Genomic DNA, 20,352 nt, shown 5'->3' with positions numbered 1-20,352 from the left:
TAATGATGATGGTAATGGCAATAGCAGTGAACATTTGTTGAAAAGCCTACCAGAGGCCAGGAACAAAGCATTTTTACCCATGAGGTAAGTGTCGTCTTTATCATACCCATTTTCCAGATGAAGGCTCACAGAGGTTAAGTCTCTTGCTGTAGGTCACACAGCTATTAAATGAAAGTATAATGTAAAGACCTCTTTGGCATGACAGTTACTACTGGCTCCAAGAGGTTGTAGAAACAGAGGATTTGGACGTGAGAGAAGGTTTTGGAAGCTTAACTTCTTAGAGCTTGACACACTATACCTTTCTCAGGTCTTTACTCTGGAAGCTTTCTTTCCCTCATTTCAAGAGAATCCACACCACTTCAGCCAAGAGCATGTGAGAGAGAACTTTGTCACAGTTATTTAAAACCCAGATGATGTGAGAACTGTAGTTTCATCATCTCTACATTAAGCCACAGCAGGGGGAAATCTACATGAAAAATGATTATCTGGTAATAAGTATTCTCTGCCTTGGGCAACGTCTTCCCTTTGAGTTTAAAAGAGAGAGGAAATAGCATGTCTCTGTTGTGAATGTGGGGAAGGGAAAATTCATAAAACTCAGATCCCTTTGTTAGAGGTTCACACAAAACAACAAAGGGAACATGTGATTGCTTTTTACAGAACGGAAGCTCCTTTGGTGGCTTAGACGGAACACAAAATGACATTGGGGCAGGGTTTGTGAAAAGGGAATTAGATATCTTGATGTTCCCAACAAGATAGAACACAACCAGACTTACGCTGCTAACCGCCCCCACAAAAGCAAGACTTTTGGTGCTGGTGGAATGCAGAGAAAGCCTCAAAGGAAGGTTAAATGGATGAGTCAGAACCTCTCCTTTCTCTGGAGCTGGTCACACCAGGGCAGTGGAATTTTAGAGAGAAATTTCCCCATGAAAACAAAGGTACGGTTGCTCTGACTTCACATTTTATCTTGCTTTATTCTTTCCCAATCACACTCACCTTTTTTTTTCTTTTTCCTTTTCTCTTTTCTTCCTTCCTTTCTTCCTTCCTTCCTTCCTTCTTCCCTCCCTCCCTCCTTCCTTCTTTCCTTCCTTCCTTTTTTGATTTTTAGGGCTGCACCTGCAGCATATGTGAGTTCCTAGGGTAGGGGTCCACTTGAAGCTGCAGCTACCAGTCTATGCCACAGCCACAGAAATACCAGATCTGAGTCACATCTATAGCCTACACTACAGCTCACAGCAACACTGGATCCTTAACCCACTGAGTGAGCGAGACAAGGGATAGAACTTGCATCCTCATGGATACTAGTGGGGTTTGTTACCACTGAGCCACAACAGGAACTCCCACATTCACCTTTTATCCTCATGATAAATTTGTGATGGCAGTAAGGCAGATACTGTTATCCCTATTTGCCTGAGGAAAAAAAAAAGTGCCAGGGAGGTTGCTTTCCAGGCTGAGTTCAGGAAGCAAATAAGGGATGCTCAGGCTGGTTCTGGACTCATTGCTCAGGAGTCAAAGCAAATAGAGGAAAAGAATGGACCTCAGAGCTCCTACTGTTGCCAAAATATCGGCTGCCTCTTCATACAGATGCCAAATAGAAACATGGAGACAGAGTTGGAGGAAACAGAAAAAGTAGCTTTAATTGTCAGGCAAAGAGGGGAACACAGCAGGCTAGTGCCTCAAAGACATTGTCCCCCTCCCCACCCCCCAGGGGGTAGTGAGGAGCCTTACAGTGTTTGAGGAGCAGGGCATCATCAGCTCAATTTTCCTGATTGGTTCGTGGTGAGGTAATTGGGAGTCAGAGTCATCAATCTTCTGGTTCCATCCAGTGTGGGGTCTATGTGCTTGTGGGCAGCACACAGTTGACTTCTTCCAACTGGTGGGATCTTCAGCACCTGAAAAACAGCTCCAAGGACATGGCTCAGAATATTATCTATAGTCTTTGAAGAGAACTAACTAAAGGTCCTTGACTTTGTTGAATAGCTAAACTACCATTCTGTCTTGGTTGGCTGTCTCCTTTTTCTCTGTGTCTTCTCACTCCTCTGATTAAGTTGATTCTTTGACTAGTTTTTTTGTATAGAAAAAAAGAGAGTTGGAGGGCATGAGTAGGGGTCACTTTGGGAAGGTCTCACAGGGTCCTGCTCTGTTACACTACTTCCAGGGTCTACGTAAGCATATGTGAAGTGCAGAAACATGCAGTGGAAGAAGAGACCTTCCCAAGCCCACAAAAATTCACTCTGAAATTGGTGGAGTGAATGTTTTATTTTGGGTTCTTCAGGAACAGATCCTAATACAAGTATATTAATGCAAGAAATTTGGGAGGTGGTTCCTACAGCTTCCACAGTTTGTGATAGGAGCTTAATTCTCCCAGGATGTTGAAAATGCACCTTATAGTTTGCACATCCAAAGGGTGAGAGTTAAGAAATGTTGCAGAGATGGGTGTAAAGAGGGAGCTCTCATTCTCTAGCACTTCTAGCCAGATTTATGCAGGTTCTAGGCTGCAAAGAAAGTCCTCCTAAAGTTGGAAATTAGCTGGTTTTCACTCCAATGATAAGATCAAAAGTAGTGTGAGTGGGGACTGATTTTCTAGTATCTCCAACAAATATCTTTTCTATTTCTTTCTACCTTAGAGAAGCATAGCGTTGTAATTGAGTTTTCTCAGCATCAGAGATAATATAAGACCACTTTTAAAAAATTTCTGTTAAACTTTATTGAAAGTTTTGTTGAAAGTAATCTCCTCTTCCCTCTTCCTTAACTTCTGGCAACCACTAATCTCTTTCCCATTTCTAGAGTTTTATCATTTTAAGAGTGTTACATAATATTAAAAAGAATGTGTATATGATTGAGTCACTTTGCTGTACAGCAGAAATTGGCACAACATTGTAAATCAACTATAATTTAATTTTTTAAAAAAGAGTGTTATATAAATGTAATCATAGAGTATGAACCTTTGGGGATTGGTTTTTTTTTTTAAATCAGCCTAATTTCCTGGAAAATTCAAGTTGTTGTATGTACTAAGAGTATACTCCTTTTTATTGCAAAGTCTAGTCTATGGTATGATTTTAACACATTTTATTCAGCTGTTGAAAGACATTTGGGGTTTTGCTGGTTTCTTACTATTATGAATGAAGCTGCTATGATAATTTATGTATAAGTTTATATGTGAACATACGTTTTCATTTCTCTGGGATAAATGCCCAATATTACAACTGTTGGGCTATATAATTGTTTCATGTTAATTATTTTTTTTTACTTAATTGCCAAACTGTTTTTCAAAGTGGCTTTTACATTTTATAACCACATCAGCAATGTATGAGTGTTCCAGTTTTTTTGGTTTTTTTCCATCCTCACCAGCACTGGGTATTTTCATTATTTTGTATTCTAGCCATTCTTACAGTTATATCTTTTTGTGATTTTAATTTTCATTTCACTAGTTATGATGTTGAACATATTTTCATGCCTCTAGATATAATGCCTTTTTCGGATATGTGATTTACACATATTTTCTGAGTCTATAATTTGTCTTTTCTCTCTTTTAACGGGATATTTTACAGATAAAACTTTTGATTTTTTTTGTTTGGTTTTTTTTTTTGTCTTTTTAGGGCTGCACCCATGGCATATGGAGGTTCCCAGGCTAGGGGTCGAATTAGAGCTGTAGCTGCTGGCCTACACCACAGCCACAGCAACATCAGATCTGAGCTGCATCTGCAGTCTACACCACAGCTCATGGCAATGCCAGATCCTTAACCCATTGAGCAAGGCCAAGAATCAAACCTGTGTCTCATGGATGCTAGTTGGGTTTGTTAACCACTGAGCCACGACATGAACTTCCTTTTATTTTTGTTTTGTTTTGTTTTGTTTTAAAGCTTTTGATTTTGATTAGATTCAATTTATCAATTTTTCCTCTTATGAATTACAATTTTTGTGTCAAGTCTAAGAACACTTTGACTAATCCTATGTCTCAAATATTTTATTTTATGTTCTCTTCTGGGTGTTTCATAATTTTACATTTAGGTCCATGACCCATTTTTGTATAAGCTAACTTTTGTATAATGTATGAGATCTAAGTTAAGATTCTTTTTTTTTTTTTTTTTTTTTTTGCCAATGAATATTCAGCTATTCCAGCACTGTGTGTTGACAAAGTAATTATTTCTCTGTTGATTTGATATTCCTATTTGTCAAAAATTAATTGGACATAATTCACTTAGTATGAGTCTCTAGTTCCATCCATGTTGTGGCAAATGGCATTATTTTGTACTTTTTAATGACTGAGTAGTATTCCAGTGTGTGTGTGTGTGTGTGTGTGTGTGTGTGTGTTTGATAAACATACAGATAAATTTAGGAAGAACTGACATTTATCATGTGAATTTTCCAATCCATGGTGATGACATGTTTGACATGTTCTCTCCAAGTGTTTAATTCTTTGATTTTTTCCTCACAATTTTTCATTCAGATCCCATACAAGTTCTGTTATATTTATATCTATTTCACTTTTTGAGCAGTTGTAAATAACATGCATGTTTTATTTCAGTTTCTATTTTTTCATGTCAATGTCATTATTAATATTTTTGTGTGATGATCATGGACCCAGTGACCCTCCTAAGAGGGTCTTGTTTTGTAGATTCTTTGCAAATTTCTATCTATACATGAGTCAATTTGCAATAGAAGTTGTTTTATTTCTTTTCATCCAACTTGGATGCCTCCTGTTTCTTTTTCATGCCCTATTATTGTAATGGAGAAGAACAAACCCGGCATCACATTGAATCTATTCCTTTAGCTCTAACCCTTGTGTTCTGTTGCCTGTGCTCAGTCATGCTGGTTCTGCAGCTTTGTAAAAGAATGTTGCCTATAGCCCCAAATACACAGAATAGCCCATTTTCAAGGCTCAGACTTTTAAAGGTCTGATGCTTTTAGGAGACAAAAAGCTGCAGAACAAAAAATAATAATTGTCTTGGTGGAGGTTTTGTGGTTTTTTTGTTTGTTTTGGTTTTTTTAGGGCCACACCCAGGCATACTTAAGTTCCCAGGCTAGGGGTCGAACTGGAGCTGCAGCTGCCAGTCTATGCAACAGCCACAGCGATGCCAGACCTGAGCCTCATTTATGACATACGCCACAGCTCACAGCAATGCCAAATCCTTAATCTACTGAAGGAGGCCAGGGATCACTGGATACTAGTCAAGTTTGTTACCACTGAGCCATAATAGGAACACCTTGGTGGAGGTTTTTTGCTCGTTTGTTTGGCTGCACCCACAACATGCCAAAGTTCCCACACCACAGCAGTAACCCAAGCCTCAGTAGTGATAATGCTGGGTCCTCAACGGGCTGAGCCATCAGGGAATTCCCTAGTGAAGGTTTATAGGAATATTGTGAGCAGACCTGCGTGGACAGCTGCAAGAACAAAGGATTCCTGCACCAAGAACTTTACAACAACCAGCCACACCCCATCATCTTTTAGTATAAAAGAAGCCTGGGAGTTCCTGTGGTGGTGCAGCTGAAACGAATCTAATTAGGAACCATGAGATTGTAGGTTCCATCCCTGGCCTCACTCAGTGGGTTAAGGATCTAACATTACCATGAGCTGTGGTGTAGGTCACAGACTCGGCTTGAATATGGCATTGATGTGGCTGTTGTGTAGGCCAGTAGCCATAGCTCCAATTGGACCCCTACCCTGGGAACCTCCATATGTCACAAGCATGGTCCTAAAAAAAGAAAGAAAAAAAAAAAAAAGAAGCTTGAATTCTAACTCAGGTAAAATGGTTCTTTGGGACACTCGTCTACCACATTCTCCATCTGCTGTCTTCCTGAATAAAGTCTCTATTCCTTGCCCCAACAATTCATCTCTCAATTTATTGATCTGGCATGTGGCAGGCAGTATGGGCTTGGATGTGGTAACATTTTAATGACTAAGACTTCCAGTTCTAAGTTAAATAAAAGTGAGATATCCTTGCCTTGTTTCTGATCTTAGAGGGAAAGCGTTATATCTTTCACCATACAATGTGATATCAGCTGTAGATTACTTATGAATGTTCTTTATGAGGTTGGAAAAGCCCTTCTCAATTTCTAGTGTACAGAGAGGTTTTTTTTTTTTTAAATCATGAATGGAAGTTGAATGATGTTGAATTTTTCTTTATGTTAATTGTTATGATCATATGATTTGTCCTCTTTAGCTGTAGTTATGGTGAGTTAGACTGATTAAATTCTGAAGATTAAATCAGTTTACCTATGTGGAGTAAATGCTACTTGGTCATGATGTTTTTTTCCTTTTATGTAATATTTGATTAGATTTGCTAAAATTTTATTGAGTTCCTAGAATTCAACATTTAAGAGTTTCAGGTATGTGGCTCCTATGACAAACAGATTTCATTTTTTTCTACCAGCTTGGTCTATTTTACTTGCAGGAAGGAAATATGATTTTAGGGCTACTAGAAAGGGTTCCGCCGTATATGTGCTCATGCTTGTTATGATTACAAAATTTTGGAGTTCTCATAGTGGCTCAGCAGTACTGAACCCGACTAGGATCCATTAGGATGTGGGTTCAATCCCTGGCCTTGCTCAGTGGGTTAAGGATCTGGTGTTGCCATGAGCTATGGTGTATGTTGCAGATGTGGCTTGGATCCCACATTGCGGTGGCTGTGGCATAGGCCAGCAGCTATAGCTCAGATTCAATGCCTAGCCTGGGAACTTCCACATGCTGCACCTGTGGCTCTCCACCCCCCCAAAAAAATTTACAACAACCACAAAACAACAACAAAATTTAAAGAGGGGGCAAGTTATTTAATTATTTTTTCTGTATTCAGAAATAAACAGCTTGAAAAGCAAAACACCTATGGAAAACACATCAGCAGGTTTTAACTTTGGGAGAGTAGTGATACAGACATTGATTTTGGCCTCTGCAAACAGCAGCATATACAAATGTTGGGCATTTGCCATTCTTCCTTGCCACCCATTATCCCTGAATTACCTATCCCCACTTTTTCTTACTACACCACATTAAACTCCATTATCAGACCAATCTTCACAATGTTTAAAATCTAGGGTTTAAAAAAAAATTATTTTAACATGAATGTGTAACATAAATAAAGCATATGAATCTGAATTGTTCTCCTAGCAGTAAGATACCTGAGGAGGAGGTATCTCTGCCAACAGTTTAAAAACAACTTTCCTACCTCATATTTCCCTGAAAAATATGTAGGACAATTGCTTGAGGGGAGAGGAAATAAGTCATTCAGTCAACTTCTCTCTTGTTGAAATTTTATCATTTTTAAAGTTTGGATATGAGAGGCTAATCAAAGTCACCACTAATTTCACTCTCACTTGTTATTTTCAGGACCAAAACAAAACTGAAAGTCATGCAGAACTAGAAATGGGGACTGTCTGTGCAGAAATTATGCTGCTATCACTGTATTTAAAGATATTTTCCAATCCAAGTTTTGACTGCAGACAAGAGGATTTCTTTGTGAGCCTCAAGACTCTCTCTTTCCCTTTGATGTTGTCCTTCTGTACCAGGGTGAATCCAATGGCTTCTGTGTCACCGCAATCAGTGCTTTGGGAGGAGGATTTTGATCATTCTTAGAGCTAAAGCTTTAGTAATTGTCACCATATAAATACGTGGAATACATATAATAAAAAAACTAAAATTGTCAATACAAAAGTAAACATTGTGATAGGGTAGTGACGTTATAGGATTTTATTGCCCCATGAATTTTGAAAATAATATTCAAATTTAGAGTTTGGAGCTTAGTACACTGTGTATCTTATAGCTTTGTCAGGGGGAAAAAAAAGGATGTAATTGGGAATCTTATTTGGCCCAATTTACCCTCTTCCAGAGAGAAGGGAACACAAGACTTATTTTGGAAATGAATACCTCGTTCCATATTTAATACTAATATTATAATAATTCTTATTAATAAAACATTATGGAAATGAGGTATTTTGCTCACCTCCTTACATTCCTTCCCAACCAGGGAGCAGTGAGGAAATTTTCAGGATTGCAAAAGAAAAAGAAGGAAAAGACTGCTCTGGCATAGTGGGACAATTACTATATTTTGAGGCAGGTTGTTTATGTTCAACCATTTGTCCTAGCATTACTAGCAATGTACTTTAACAAATCCTTTGTATCCCTAGCTAAATGTTTTTCTCCTATAGAATAGAATGTTTACCTCCAAAGTGTACCTAGTTAGGTTCTTCAAAGGTCTATCTGCCTCTCTCATGTTAGGGGAAAGTCATTTCCCCAATGCCACTAAATAGCTACTTATACTTGATGGAGTTAATCTCTGGACATTACTGATGAAAACATTTTATGCATCACTTCCTGAATCTGACCAAGCATTGGAAATTTTTAAAGCTGAGATTTAGATCCATCCGAAACTAAGCGAATCAAAATTTCCATGGGCGAGATCCAAGGTTTAATATTTTCAGGGAGACCAGTGCATTTCAAACTTTAAAGTGCATATGATTCATCTAGGGCTGTTGTTATAATGGAGATTCTAATTCATGGACCTGGAGTGGAGTTAAGACTCCACATTTCTAAGGGCCTCTCGGGGAAGCAGATGCTATGCGTTGGAATGGGAGCACCACTCTTTAGGTAGCGAGGGGTTAGACCTCCTTTGGGCTGGAGTTCCCCATCCTGGCTCATCGATTAACAAACCCGACTAGCGTCCATGAAGATGTGGGCTCAATTCCTGGCTTTGTTCAGTGGATTAAGGATCCAGCGTTGCTGTGAGCTGTGGTGTAGGTTATAGACACAGATCCCAAGTTGCTGTGACTGTGGCATAGGCTGGCGGCTTCAGCTCAGATCTGACCCCTGGCCTGGGAAGCTCCATATGCCGCAGGTGAGGCCCTAAAATGACAAAAGACCAAAAAAAAAAAAAAAAAAAAAAGACCTCCTTTGGGTCGTCCCATCTTTGGAAGGGCAGGTCACACACACTGCCAAGAAGGTTCTTTCTAGGAAAAGAGAAAGATGATTTCAGCTCAGAGACCACTTAGGTTGTATTTCTAATGGTAAAAGAACCAAAAATTATTTCTGGCAGGAAAACAATGTAAATATAAATGCTTGACTGTGTAATTAAAATGTCGGCTTTGAGAACACATTAAAAGGAAAAAGGCATTTGATCAAATATCATTCCTTGTTTTTATGAGATATTTTGGGAGTTAAAGGCGGGAGTCATGGTTTATTTTGCAAGTTCATGCACAGGGAAACTAGACTATTATAACAATTGAGAAACATTTGAGACAATGGCTCGGGTAATAAAATTCCTTTTTTATTGGAATATTTCCTCAATCATAAACTGGGAAATTCCATGTTTAAGCATTCAAATTCAGACTTCTCATATATTGAAATGGAGCCAGGAAACATTTAAAAAATCCAAACAAACTTTTTTTTTATTAAAGTAAAGTTGCTTTACAGTGTTGTGTCAATTTCTGTTGTAGAGCAAAGTGACCCAGTCATACACACACACACACACACACACATTCTTTTTCTTATATTATGTTTCATCATGTTCTACACCAAGAGACTGAACATAGTTTCCTGTGCTATATAGTAGGATCCCATCACCTGTCCATTCTAAATGTAATAGTTTGCATCTACCCTAACCCCAAACTCCCAGTCCATCCTACTCCCTGTCTCCCTCCCCCCTGGCAACCACGTGTCTGCTTTCTATGTCCATGATCTGTTTCTGCTTTGTAGATAGCATCATTTGTGGCATATTTTAGATTAAGTAAACATGAAAAGCAATCCTGATGAATTAATTTATCTGGATCCAAGATCTCATTTTCAATTTTGTATGTTCAAGACAATGTATTATAAAAGTCAACCATAATATCAATATTCTTAATTTATTCTAAGAAATAAAGCTGTTTGCTACTTCTAATTGTTTCCTTCTTCTAATCAATATATTTTCCTACAGGCAAACTAATGATCATGTACTGGGAGGCATGGTCTCAGAATAAAGAAATCAATTACATGATTTAATACCTAATATCATCAAATTCTGTTAATCTGATGCTTCATTCACCACAGTGGAGCTGCCTCTACCATTGGTAAGCATACCCCCCAGCCCATAAGAATGGATACTGTGCCCTGTTAATACATATGTGTACACACATTTTTTTCTATTCTCTATTAAAATATTAAAATTTTCTCCATAAATACCTTATTCTTTCTTTGCTATGTTAATTCCTAGAAACTTCTTAAAAAACTCCATACATTTTATGGAGTATTATTTTTAATGGTTGATTATTATCAGAATAGAGTACAGGAACAATATTAAATCTTGCATGTATTTCTTTTATTAAGCAAAAAATTATTTTAATTTCTTTATAGTTCTAGCATTTTATACAGTAATTCTCTTGGGACTTACTTGTGAAGGAAATCATTAATAATTAATATCTACTTGTCATTATAGCTTTATGTATTTATTTATACATTATTTCATTTACCTGACCTATAATACTTTGTTGAGGAATCACTATAATGGAAAAAATTCTTGTAAGGCTCCTAAACTTTTATAAAGTTTGTCAAAATTTTTATATTAAGGATATTTGGAAGAAAGTCATAAGGCTAAGTAAGGTCTATTCATAATTTTCTAATAACATCATTAATAGATTTGAAGCATTATAACGGGATTTTTCTTCCTCTATCGATATTTTTCCCTTGCATTCTGGTGACATGGTGAGTGACTCTGACAGATACTTTTTTATGTTTACCCTCTTCGTATTACTGAGTTATACTTTATTTATTTATTTATTTTTTTTGTCTTTTTGTCTTTTTTGTTGTTGTTGTTGTTGTTGTTGCTATTTCTTGGGCCGCTCCCGCGGCATATGGAGGTTCCCAGGCTAGGGGTCGAATTGGAGCTGTAGCCACCGGCCTACGCCAGAGCCACAGCAACGCGGGATCCGAGCTGCGTTGCAACCCACACCACAGCTCACAGCAACGCCGGATCGTTAACCCACTGAGCAAGGGCAGGGACCGAATCCCCAACCTCATGGTTCCTAGTCGGATTCGTTAACCACTGCGCCACGACGGGAACTCCTGAGTTATACTTTATATTACCATGTGTTAAAAAAGAAAAGAAACATTGAGGTTGAGGTATAAAGAGATTGATTCTAGTATTGCCTTTATTTTATCTCTTAGTTTGAAAATGGTTATAATAAAATTTTAAAATTTAACCTTAAAAAAGTTAAATAATAACTTGTTCAATGGTAGGAATTTAATATTTTTTAGGAGTTTTCCAGTTATGTGACTTTTCTTTAAACAAGTTAATGTCATTAGTCAGTCTTTTTCACTGAAGGTAATTTTATATATATATACACATATATGTAGGTTTATATATAATCTAAAATATATCTTCATTTTTTAAAGCTTATAAGACAATCTTATTTTCTGATCACAACTCATTATCACTTCATATATGATCTCAAAATTCTATTAAAAACTACATGGAGAATGCTTCCCCCTTTTTTTTTCTTCTTTACGGCAGAAACTTTGAGATTTGATGCCCTGAGGAAAATAAAACAAGATAGTTTTTTATCTTTTCAAAAATTTTTTAGAAACCAGATAGACACACTAGCTGTGGTAATGACAGAACAGCTTAGTTGAATTAATTCTTCAAGATGCAAATTATAAAATATGATTGATTCAAAAAAGCAACCACTTGTGGCACTGGAAAGTGACCAAATGCAGGATGAAGGGAATGTACCTTTGAAAGATGGAAGATGCAATAGGTTAAGATTTGAAAATTTACAGCTTGAGCATATTAAAACTTGAGCATATTGCCCACACAACTTAGAGTAGCAGGCTGACATATCTCATTGAAAATATGTGAATTAAATCTCCCACTCAAAAAGTAAAAAAAAAAAGAACAGAAAAATTAACTTTACAAAAAGTAGAAGTAATTGATAAAAATAAAAGCTAAATCTAAATTAGAAATCAGAAACTGTACAATAATAAAGAAAATATTAAACGTCTTTTAAATTATCAAGATGGAAGCTACTTTTTGGGTCTACTTAAAAAAGCAAGCTCTGATGCACAAATTCGTAATAAATAATTGGGGAATAAATAGCAGGCCTAAAGAATTTTGAAATATCATGTGACTATACATCTTTTGGGAAAAAAGTTGTAAATGAAGTGCATTAGTCTCTAGGAAAATATGATTTATCAAAAATTACTGCAACAGAGATAGGAGATCCAAGAAGACCAATTTCCATAGAGGTGTTATTCCTTTTAGCATTACTACTATAATTATTATTATTTAGAGATTCATTCTAAAGTATATAAAAATCAAATCTCCTGGAGTCTGGGATTTATTTTAAAAACAGAGAATTTTGCAATAAAAGAGGATCTAAGGAAGAGAAGAAAGAAATATGGAAAAATTTTGATAAAGTGTTTATACAGGTACTTTGACTCTCTATTTTTACTGTATTTGTATTTGGAACTTTCTTTAAAATAGTTATCACCCAGTAAGACTAACGGGAACATGGGGAGTGATACAAGAGGCAGGCAGGAAGCTGGGGAGCAGAGGCAGAGCCTGACTACAGGCCTGAAACACTGCCTGTGCACGAAGATCGCGCACACTCTGGGGGCTACTGATCACCGAAAGGGCTGAGCCTGGCCACCTCCGACAGGGACAGTATGAAGGGAAGCAGCTGCCCACAAGGCCATGCAATGCAGACAAATACCAGCAGGCAGAATTCAACACTGGAAACCAGGCCAAAGCTAGGCTCAACAGATCGCATAATTGGAGGCAGGAAGCTGATGTTGCCAAGCTTAATATGAAGCTTGCTCCTTGTTTGGTTATTTCAGGATAAAAAAAGTCAATAAGAAGTAATGTATTCAATTCATAATTGAAGCAAATTACCATTGTTTCTGGCATTTATTCCATGAGACAAAATATATATATATGATTGCTATTCTCTTATAATAATTTCTTGAGTACATTTAAATACATGATGAATGTCATTCTCAAATGTCTACTCAGATTCAAAATTCCTAATTCAGTTATCTTTACCTTAGGTTTCTTTTTCAATCCTTTCATTATTTTTTTTTCTCATTTTTAAGTCTTGAAATCTAAGTTTTAATTACAGAGAACATTGAAATAGCTGATACATATCAGTAGATCTTAAAGAATAGGAACAGAGACTCAACCAAACATAAGAATCCTGCAAATTAAGCAGGAATCACAGGGACTGATGGGGCATGAAATTGCTCTGCCATTGAAGATATTGGTTCAAATTACGTTGGCATTTTCAACAAAGCAAAGCTGTCTATAGACATTATGAAGAAGTTATAATGCTACATCCTGCATCCAGAGGGGAAAATGATTCTTTTTTCTTTCTTCTTACCTTCTTTTTTAATGGGAACACATTTAGACATCTGAAGAATAAACTTTTTGCTTGTGTAAAGTCCTTGTCAGGTGTTGTCAGTTGGATTTGCATGTGAAAACTACTTTCAAATGTGCAGCCTCTTTCTCCATCTGCAAGACAGGACCCTTTATCCTTCCCTTGGCTCAAATTCAAAAACATCTTTCTCCATGGAGCGTTCATCCATCTTGATTTTTTTTAATTCAAGGCACTGTGGAGCCAAGCAAGTAAAGCTTTCTTGAAGTTTTTAGTCTGGGAGACAGTGTTTTCCAGATGGTTCTTATTTCTTTGCTTCTTGGAAATAGAAAATTGTATATAGCTTTTTTCTGTTTAAGAATGAGAAATTACATATAGACAAGAAGAAAAAAAAAATGAGAGGGGATCCCAAGGAATTAGTCTGTTTTTATTGTGTACAGAATTAAGATGTAGGCTATATTAAATATTTGCGGGTATGTTCTTAGCCCTTAAATCCCCAGTCCTTCTTTTTCTAGTGTATTTATGTGGTTTGACAAAAAGAAAAATTAGAAAAATGAACTCACTCAGTTTGGTATGCGCAATTTTGTACATTAATTTTTACTGTGGTACCTGTACATGGTTTGGAAATTTCCATAGCCACAAAGGCTTATATTAAACACACATATGCATAAACATGCACAGAGCAATCACATGATCCACTTCTCATCCCTGAGCCCTACTTCCCAGGGAAAAGTGTTTTTCAACATTTTCAGATTCTGCTTCTCGTATGTACATCCATGTTTCTGAGTACTATGCTTATCAGTTTTTTTTTTTTTTTTTTTTTTTTTGCTATTTCTTTGGGCCGCTCCCGCGGCATATGAAGGTTCCCAGGCTAGGGGTCTAATCAGAGCTGTAGCTGCCAGCCTATGCCAGAGCCACAGCTATGTGGGATCCGAGCTGTGTTTGCAACCTACACCACAGCCCACGGCAACGCCGGACCTTTAACTCACTGAGCAAGGGCAGGGACCGAACCCGAACCTCATGGTTCCTAGTTGGATTCGTTAACCACTGCGCCACGACGGGAACTCCTCAGTTATTTCTTGATTTTTTTCAACTTAGGATATTGTGTGATGGTTTCCTACTCCAGAAGGTGAAGATTTTTAGTCCTTTTATACTACATCCTGTTTCCATGCACTTCCATTTCTCATCCTTTCGACACATTTGGTTAAATCAGCATTAGGTTTATATTGTTAGCACTACAGACATGTTGCTCACTGAGACATTTGATGTACTGTGATTACCTTTTTTTTGCACAACTTTAAATTTCTCCTGGAGTTAACAATTGACTTTTTCTTATTTGCTTCAGGTTGTGTTTTTTGTTGTTGTTGTTGTTTGTTTGTTTATTTTGTACCATCCTAAAAACTTAGAAGGTGAGGGGAAGCAGTGAACCTCCCAGTGCCCCTGAGGACATGGGCTTTGGAACAGCAATAGCAGCTTCATTTCTGGAATTGGCTGAAAGTAGCTCTCCAGCTGGCATGTATATAGGATCAGTGGGGAACCTCTACTATGGGGCCTTACTGGGATGCATAAAGGGATAAAAAGGCTGTAGAGAAGGAAGGAGAATAAATGGTGTTTAAGAGGCATGTTAAAAATGGGAGAAGCTCGATGTGTAACAAGTACCAGGGGTTACATGAGAAATAATTTATGCCAAATTTATGCCCTGGGTATTAAATACTAAAGCTCTAATGGAAAATGGAAATTAAGAATTTTTTTTTTTTTTTGGCTGAGGGCCAGGGATCAAATCCAAGTGCAGAGATGCTGCCAGATCCTCAACCCGCTGTGCGACATCAGGAACTTCAAGAAATTTTAAGTATGTGGGATCAAGGGGCAAAAAAAAAAAAAAAAAAAGAAGGCTTATGAAGATGGAAATGTCTCAGATGCTCAGTCTGAGAGATCAAGCAGTGCAGAGATAGATTTTACCCCCGGGGTGAGGAAGCGCATTATGACTATTTACCTCTCGGTGGGCAGTTTCTTAGAAATGAGTTTCAGCTCCGTTTGTGAGCTTCAGACTGCTGTTCACAGACTGAATGGCATCCTGATCCACTGAAGGCAAGACATGTTTCCTGTCTACCATTCTTTCCAAGATAATACTGGTAGCGTTTTGTAGGTATGGGTAGTTTTAAAGTCTGGAATATAATTTCTTTCCCTAGGAATATACCCCCAGGAGCCAAATATATATATTTTTTTACAAGTTTCTTTTTTTTTTTTTTTTAATTTTATGGCCATGGCCATGGCATATGGAAGTTCCCAGGCCAGGAATTGAATCCAAGCTGCAGCTACAACCTTTGCTGCAGTTGCAAGCTACGTCAGTGCTGAATCCTTTAACTCACTGCAGGTGGCTGGGAATCTAGCCACTATAACTGGCTTCTTAACCCAGAATGCCACAGTGGGAACTCCTGTTTTACAAGGTTTATGGGTATAAGGACAGTGATATGATAGCTTGTATCCTATTCAGTATGACTGGAAAAGAGATACACACACAGGAGTGGTTTTTTGTTTTGTGTTTCTTTTGCTGCCCCATGGCATATAGAGCTCCTGGGCCAGGGATCAGATCTGAGCTGCAGTTAAAATCTATGCTGTGGAAACACTGGATCCTTAACCCACTGTGCCAGGTTGGAGATGGAACCCAGCGCTGCAGGGACACCACTAATCCTGTTGAGCCACAGTGGAAACCCCATACAGAGTTTTAAAGTTGAAATAATAACAGTCTGGGAGTTGCCAGTGGACGACAATACAGGATGCAGGGGCTGATGAGGAAACCCAGATTAAGTGAGTATCCTCTCAGCTGAGCTAAAGAGAAAACTGATTTTGAACATAATTATTTTAGTGCATGAGAAGGATATTCCATTTAGGAAATTAATCTCTCTGGTAACTTCATATTTAGACAATCTATGTTATTTTTAGGACATTTTATCATTTGGGATAGTATTTCTGTTGTCACATACAATCTCGTATAGGTTATAGTGAATAAAGATTCTAGGCAGAATTTGAAATGAGAAATAGAAGAAAGGTGATGTTTTATGTAGACAGCATCATTTTTAGTTAATGTTCTGTTCTGATCCATGTCAAAGCCTTTTGAAGGCAACCATGGAAGTGGCCCTTTCATGAATTTTAGGAGCATGTATGAGAACATTGGAAATGGCATGGCATGTCATCATGAAGGACAGCCACTGGGGCCATTCACACTCCTGGTGATCAGAGGTTTGCCTCAAAGTCTACTGGTTAGGATAGAACAAAATTGGTGGAATCTTAATGACATGCATGACCCAATCTTGCTGTTTTGGCACAGACGCAAGGATTTCTCTATTTTCCATGCACTTGGGAAATAAGAGGGAGTGTTAACCTCCTACTTCATATCCTTATTTCCTCCTCCCTTCAGCTGGAGAGTGGATCATCAGAGTTTTCATTCGCTGGGTCTTGGCTTTTACTAGCATGTAGGGTACTTTGCTTTAACACAAGGAAAATGGCGCCATTGGATCAAAAAGGCAATTGACATCCCGTGTTCTTTCGTTCCTTGAGGAAAGAAAAGAATTAAGGGCTTTTCCTGGAAGTTCCTGCTAGTAAGTCTTTGCTCTGTCTTCCATCTTCTTAGCCTGCAATGGAGTGAGTAAATCAGATTCGTCCTTCCTGTTTTTGATGTCTACAGTTTAGGGCTGGGTAAAAATGGCCTACTGTTGTGTTAAAATCAGTCTTGATGAAGAGTACTTTATGAGGGAAATGAGCACCTGACCGGCCATAAATAAAGCTGACATCTTGAGTCTCATTAACTATAATGACCTTGTACTAATCTTCTATTAACTATGGTACGGTAAGTCCTGCCATTCCCTCCCTGGAAAAGCTTCCCAACCTGCTGGGTGACTGGAGTGACTTGAGCTGTGACACCTGCAGCTATATCATGACCACATTCGTGGGCTCCTTGGTAGAATAAGGTGACAAGAACATGGCAAAGGGGGTCTCAATCCCAGGCTAGAATCACCTGGGAGTATTAAAAAATTATGAAGCCCCAGAGATTTGCTTATTAGGACCGAGTTGGGATCTTAGCATTTATGTTTCTATAAAGCTCTAAGAGTTTCTAAAGTGCAGGCAGAGTTGAGGCATAAATAAAATTAGAAGTTGATGGATGTCTTGGTTATTGTAAATAGTGAAGCAATGAACACTGGGGTGCCTGTATCTTTTCGAATTGTGGTATTCTCCAAATGTATGCCCAAGAGTGGAATTGCTGGATCATATGGTAGTCCTATGTTTAGTTTTGTAAGGAACTTTTATAGTTTTCTATAGTGGTTGTACCAATATACATCTCCACCAATCATGTAGGAGGGTTCCTTTTTCTCCACAGCCTCTCCAGCAGTTACTGTTTGTAGACTTTTTTTTTTTTTTTTTCTGCACCTGTGGCTTATGGGAGTTCCTGAGCCTTGGGACTGAATTTGAGCTGCAGCTGCAACCTATACTGCAGCTGTGGCTGTGCTGGATTCTTTAACCTACTAAGCCATAGCAGGAACTCCTGTTTATAGACTTTTTGATGATAGCCATTCCGACAGGCATGACGTAATACCTGTAGTAGTTTTAATTTACATTTCTGTACTAATTAGTGATGTTGAGCATTTTTGCAGTGTTTTTGGCTGTCTTCTTTAGAGAAATGTCTATTAAACCTAGACGTTCATCAACAGAGGAATGGATAAAGAAGATGTGGTACATATATATAATGGAGGAGTACTCGGCCATAAAAAGGAATGAAATTATACCATTTGCAGCAACAAGGATGGGCCTAGAAATTATCATACTAAGTGAAGCAAGTCAGACAAAGACAAATGTCATCATATAATATCACTTATACATGGAATCTAAAAAAAAATGATACAAAAGAACTTATTTACAGAACAGAAACAGATTCACAGATTTCCGAGTCAAACTTGTGGTTGTCGAGGGGAAAATGTTGGGGGATGGGATAAATTGGGAGTTAGAGATTGTCATGTACACACTACTCTACATAGAATAGACAACTAACAAGGACCTACTGTTTGGCACAAACTCTACCCAATACTCTGTAATGACCTAGATGGGAAAAGAATCTGAAAAAGAGAAGATATGTATATAGGTATGGCTGATTCACTTTGCTGTACAAACTAACACAAAATTGTAAATCAACCTCCCTCCAATAAAAGTGTTTTTTTTTTTAAATTAGAAATTTAACAGCAAATACTCTTACTTCCTCTGAAATAGATAAGAAACAGGCTTCTCAGTGCTAAGAATGCTACTTTAATTAATGCTTCTTTTTTCTTCTCCCGTTACTTCACTCTAGTGTCCTTAAGAAAAAAGGAAGAATGATTATTTATAATTTATAGATGCTGTATGTTCCAAGACTGTAAAGGATATAGTTTCAGGTATTTAATTACCACCACAACAGTTGTATTTTCGACTAAATGTAGAATCAAAAGCTAAAGGCAGAATAATTTTCCTGAGGCCACATCAGTAACTGAAAAATATAGGATTAGAACACCAGTCAGTTTGAATTACTCCATTATTTTATTTCAAACGTACTTGGCAAACAGTTTTTAAAGTTTACATTTGAGGGTTGTTGGATCTTTATTTAAATTTTTATTTGCAGCTGTTTTAAGAGAGAGGAATGGAGAAAAAATTCCTTTGCTCCATTATGTTTAGTTACAAGGGTACAATTTCACCTCGATTATTACCTCTAGCTCCTCAAACTCCAGAGGTGGTTGTAGTTTAGCAGTTAAAATGGCATGGGTTTTGGAGCCAAACTGCATCAATTCAAATACCAGCCCAGCTATCCTATAACGTCAGAGGTATACTTCATGCCTCGCTGCCTCAATTTTCCCATGTGAGACATGGTGGTGATATTTTTTTCTTTGTTTTGTGGATTAAATATGTTAGTTTAAGTGTTGAGAACAGCATCATAATCAATCAAAAGCCAGCTGTTATCTTGGTGTTAATGTGTAACATCTGAACTAGTCAGAAGTACTATTTTTCGACAAGGATGTTTTACTAACATACTTTTCACCAGAGTAGAAGACACTCTAAGATAGGTCGATTCTAGACCTCCATTAAAAGGACTTGTTCATTGAAAGACTTATAAGGAATTTTAACATTTGCTATGTGTCTGACACTGTATTAAGGACTAATATTCTGTTTATTCCCTACAATAATTCTAGGACCTATTTTTTCCCAATTATATATTGGAAGAAATATTTTTGCACATTATATCATTTGAGAGACTTAGAGAAGAATCACTCACATAGTTTCGCTTTCACACTTGTTTAAGGGTTAATGTTATTAATCAGATTTTTGGAGTATTGGTTTTAGGTATTGGAATATTGGTTTTAGGTATCACATACTAAGGTTTTCCCACCTATCCACCTATGCTCTCATCTTTTACCTTACCACATTCCTCATTTTTATCCCCCCAGGCAACAGCTGTTAGAGTCTAGTAGCCTAAATAAAGTTTCCTCGGCTTAATGTATTGCAAGATACCCAAATATTTTTTCTTTCTGGTAAAACCCAAATCAATCCTAGTTTGACTGCAGGTGTTAAAACTTGTGGATCTTGGCAGAATCAACAAATTCTTGATGTTTGTGGAATAAGCTGAATGTTTGAGACTCTACCCCTTGGGTAGGATTGTGGTTTAGGAAACTTAAAACATGTAGAAATGGCTACATGCCAGTCCTTTGAGGTAGAGGGTTTGAAAGTTTCTATAGAACCTTTGTTGGCCACTCCAATGACTGCCTGCAAAATATATAAATAAGTGGCCGGTGTGCTGTACAAGTTACAAGTGCTGTAGCTTGCTTGTTTCGGTGGTTTAACAAGTAAACGTGTGAGCTCAAAAATTGTCACAGACACTGTGATTCTTTTTGAGTCTGGACTATCGTGGGAGAGAATATTTCGAATTTATCTTGATAAGAGTACCAATGTGTACCTGTGATTTGTAAAAATTATTCTTATCTGCTTTGCTGAAACAATGCAATTACC

General features: G+C 37.5%; 1 long non-coding RNA gene across 1 annotated transcript in view; it reads left to right on the top strand.

Moving 5' to 3' along the window:
- Positions 716–20,352, top strand: part of LOC106510355 — a 41,858-nt gene continuing 22,221 nt past the window's right edge. The window contains exons 1-2 of the long non-coding RNA XR_002344097.1: positions 716–935; positions 9,903–10,035. This is a non-coding gene — a long non-coding RNA (uncharacterized LOC106510355). The remainder of the gene's footprint in view (positions 936–9,902; positions 10,036–20,352) is intronic.

This window comes from Sus scrofa, chromosome 5, assembly GCF_000003025.6.
Source record: "Sus scrofa isolate TJ Tabasco breed Duroc chromosome 5, Sscrofa11.1, whole genome shotgun sequence".
Taxonomy (NCBI): Eukaryota; Metazoa; Chordata; class Mammalia; order Artiodactyla; family Suidae; genus Sus; species Sus scrofa.
Note: the sequence above shows the minus strand (reverse complement) of the source record. Positions and strands in the feature narration are given on the sequence as shown.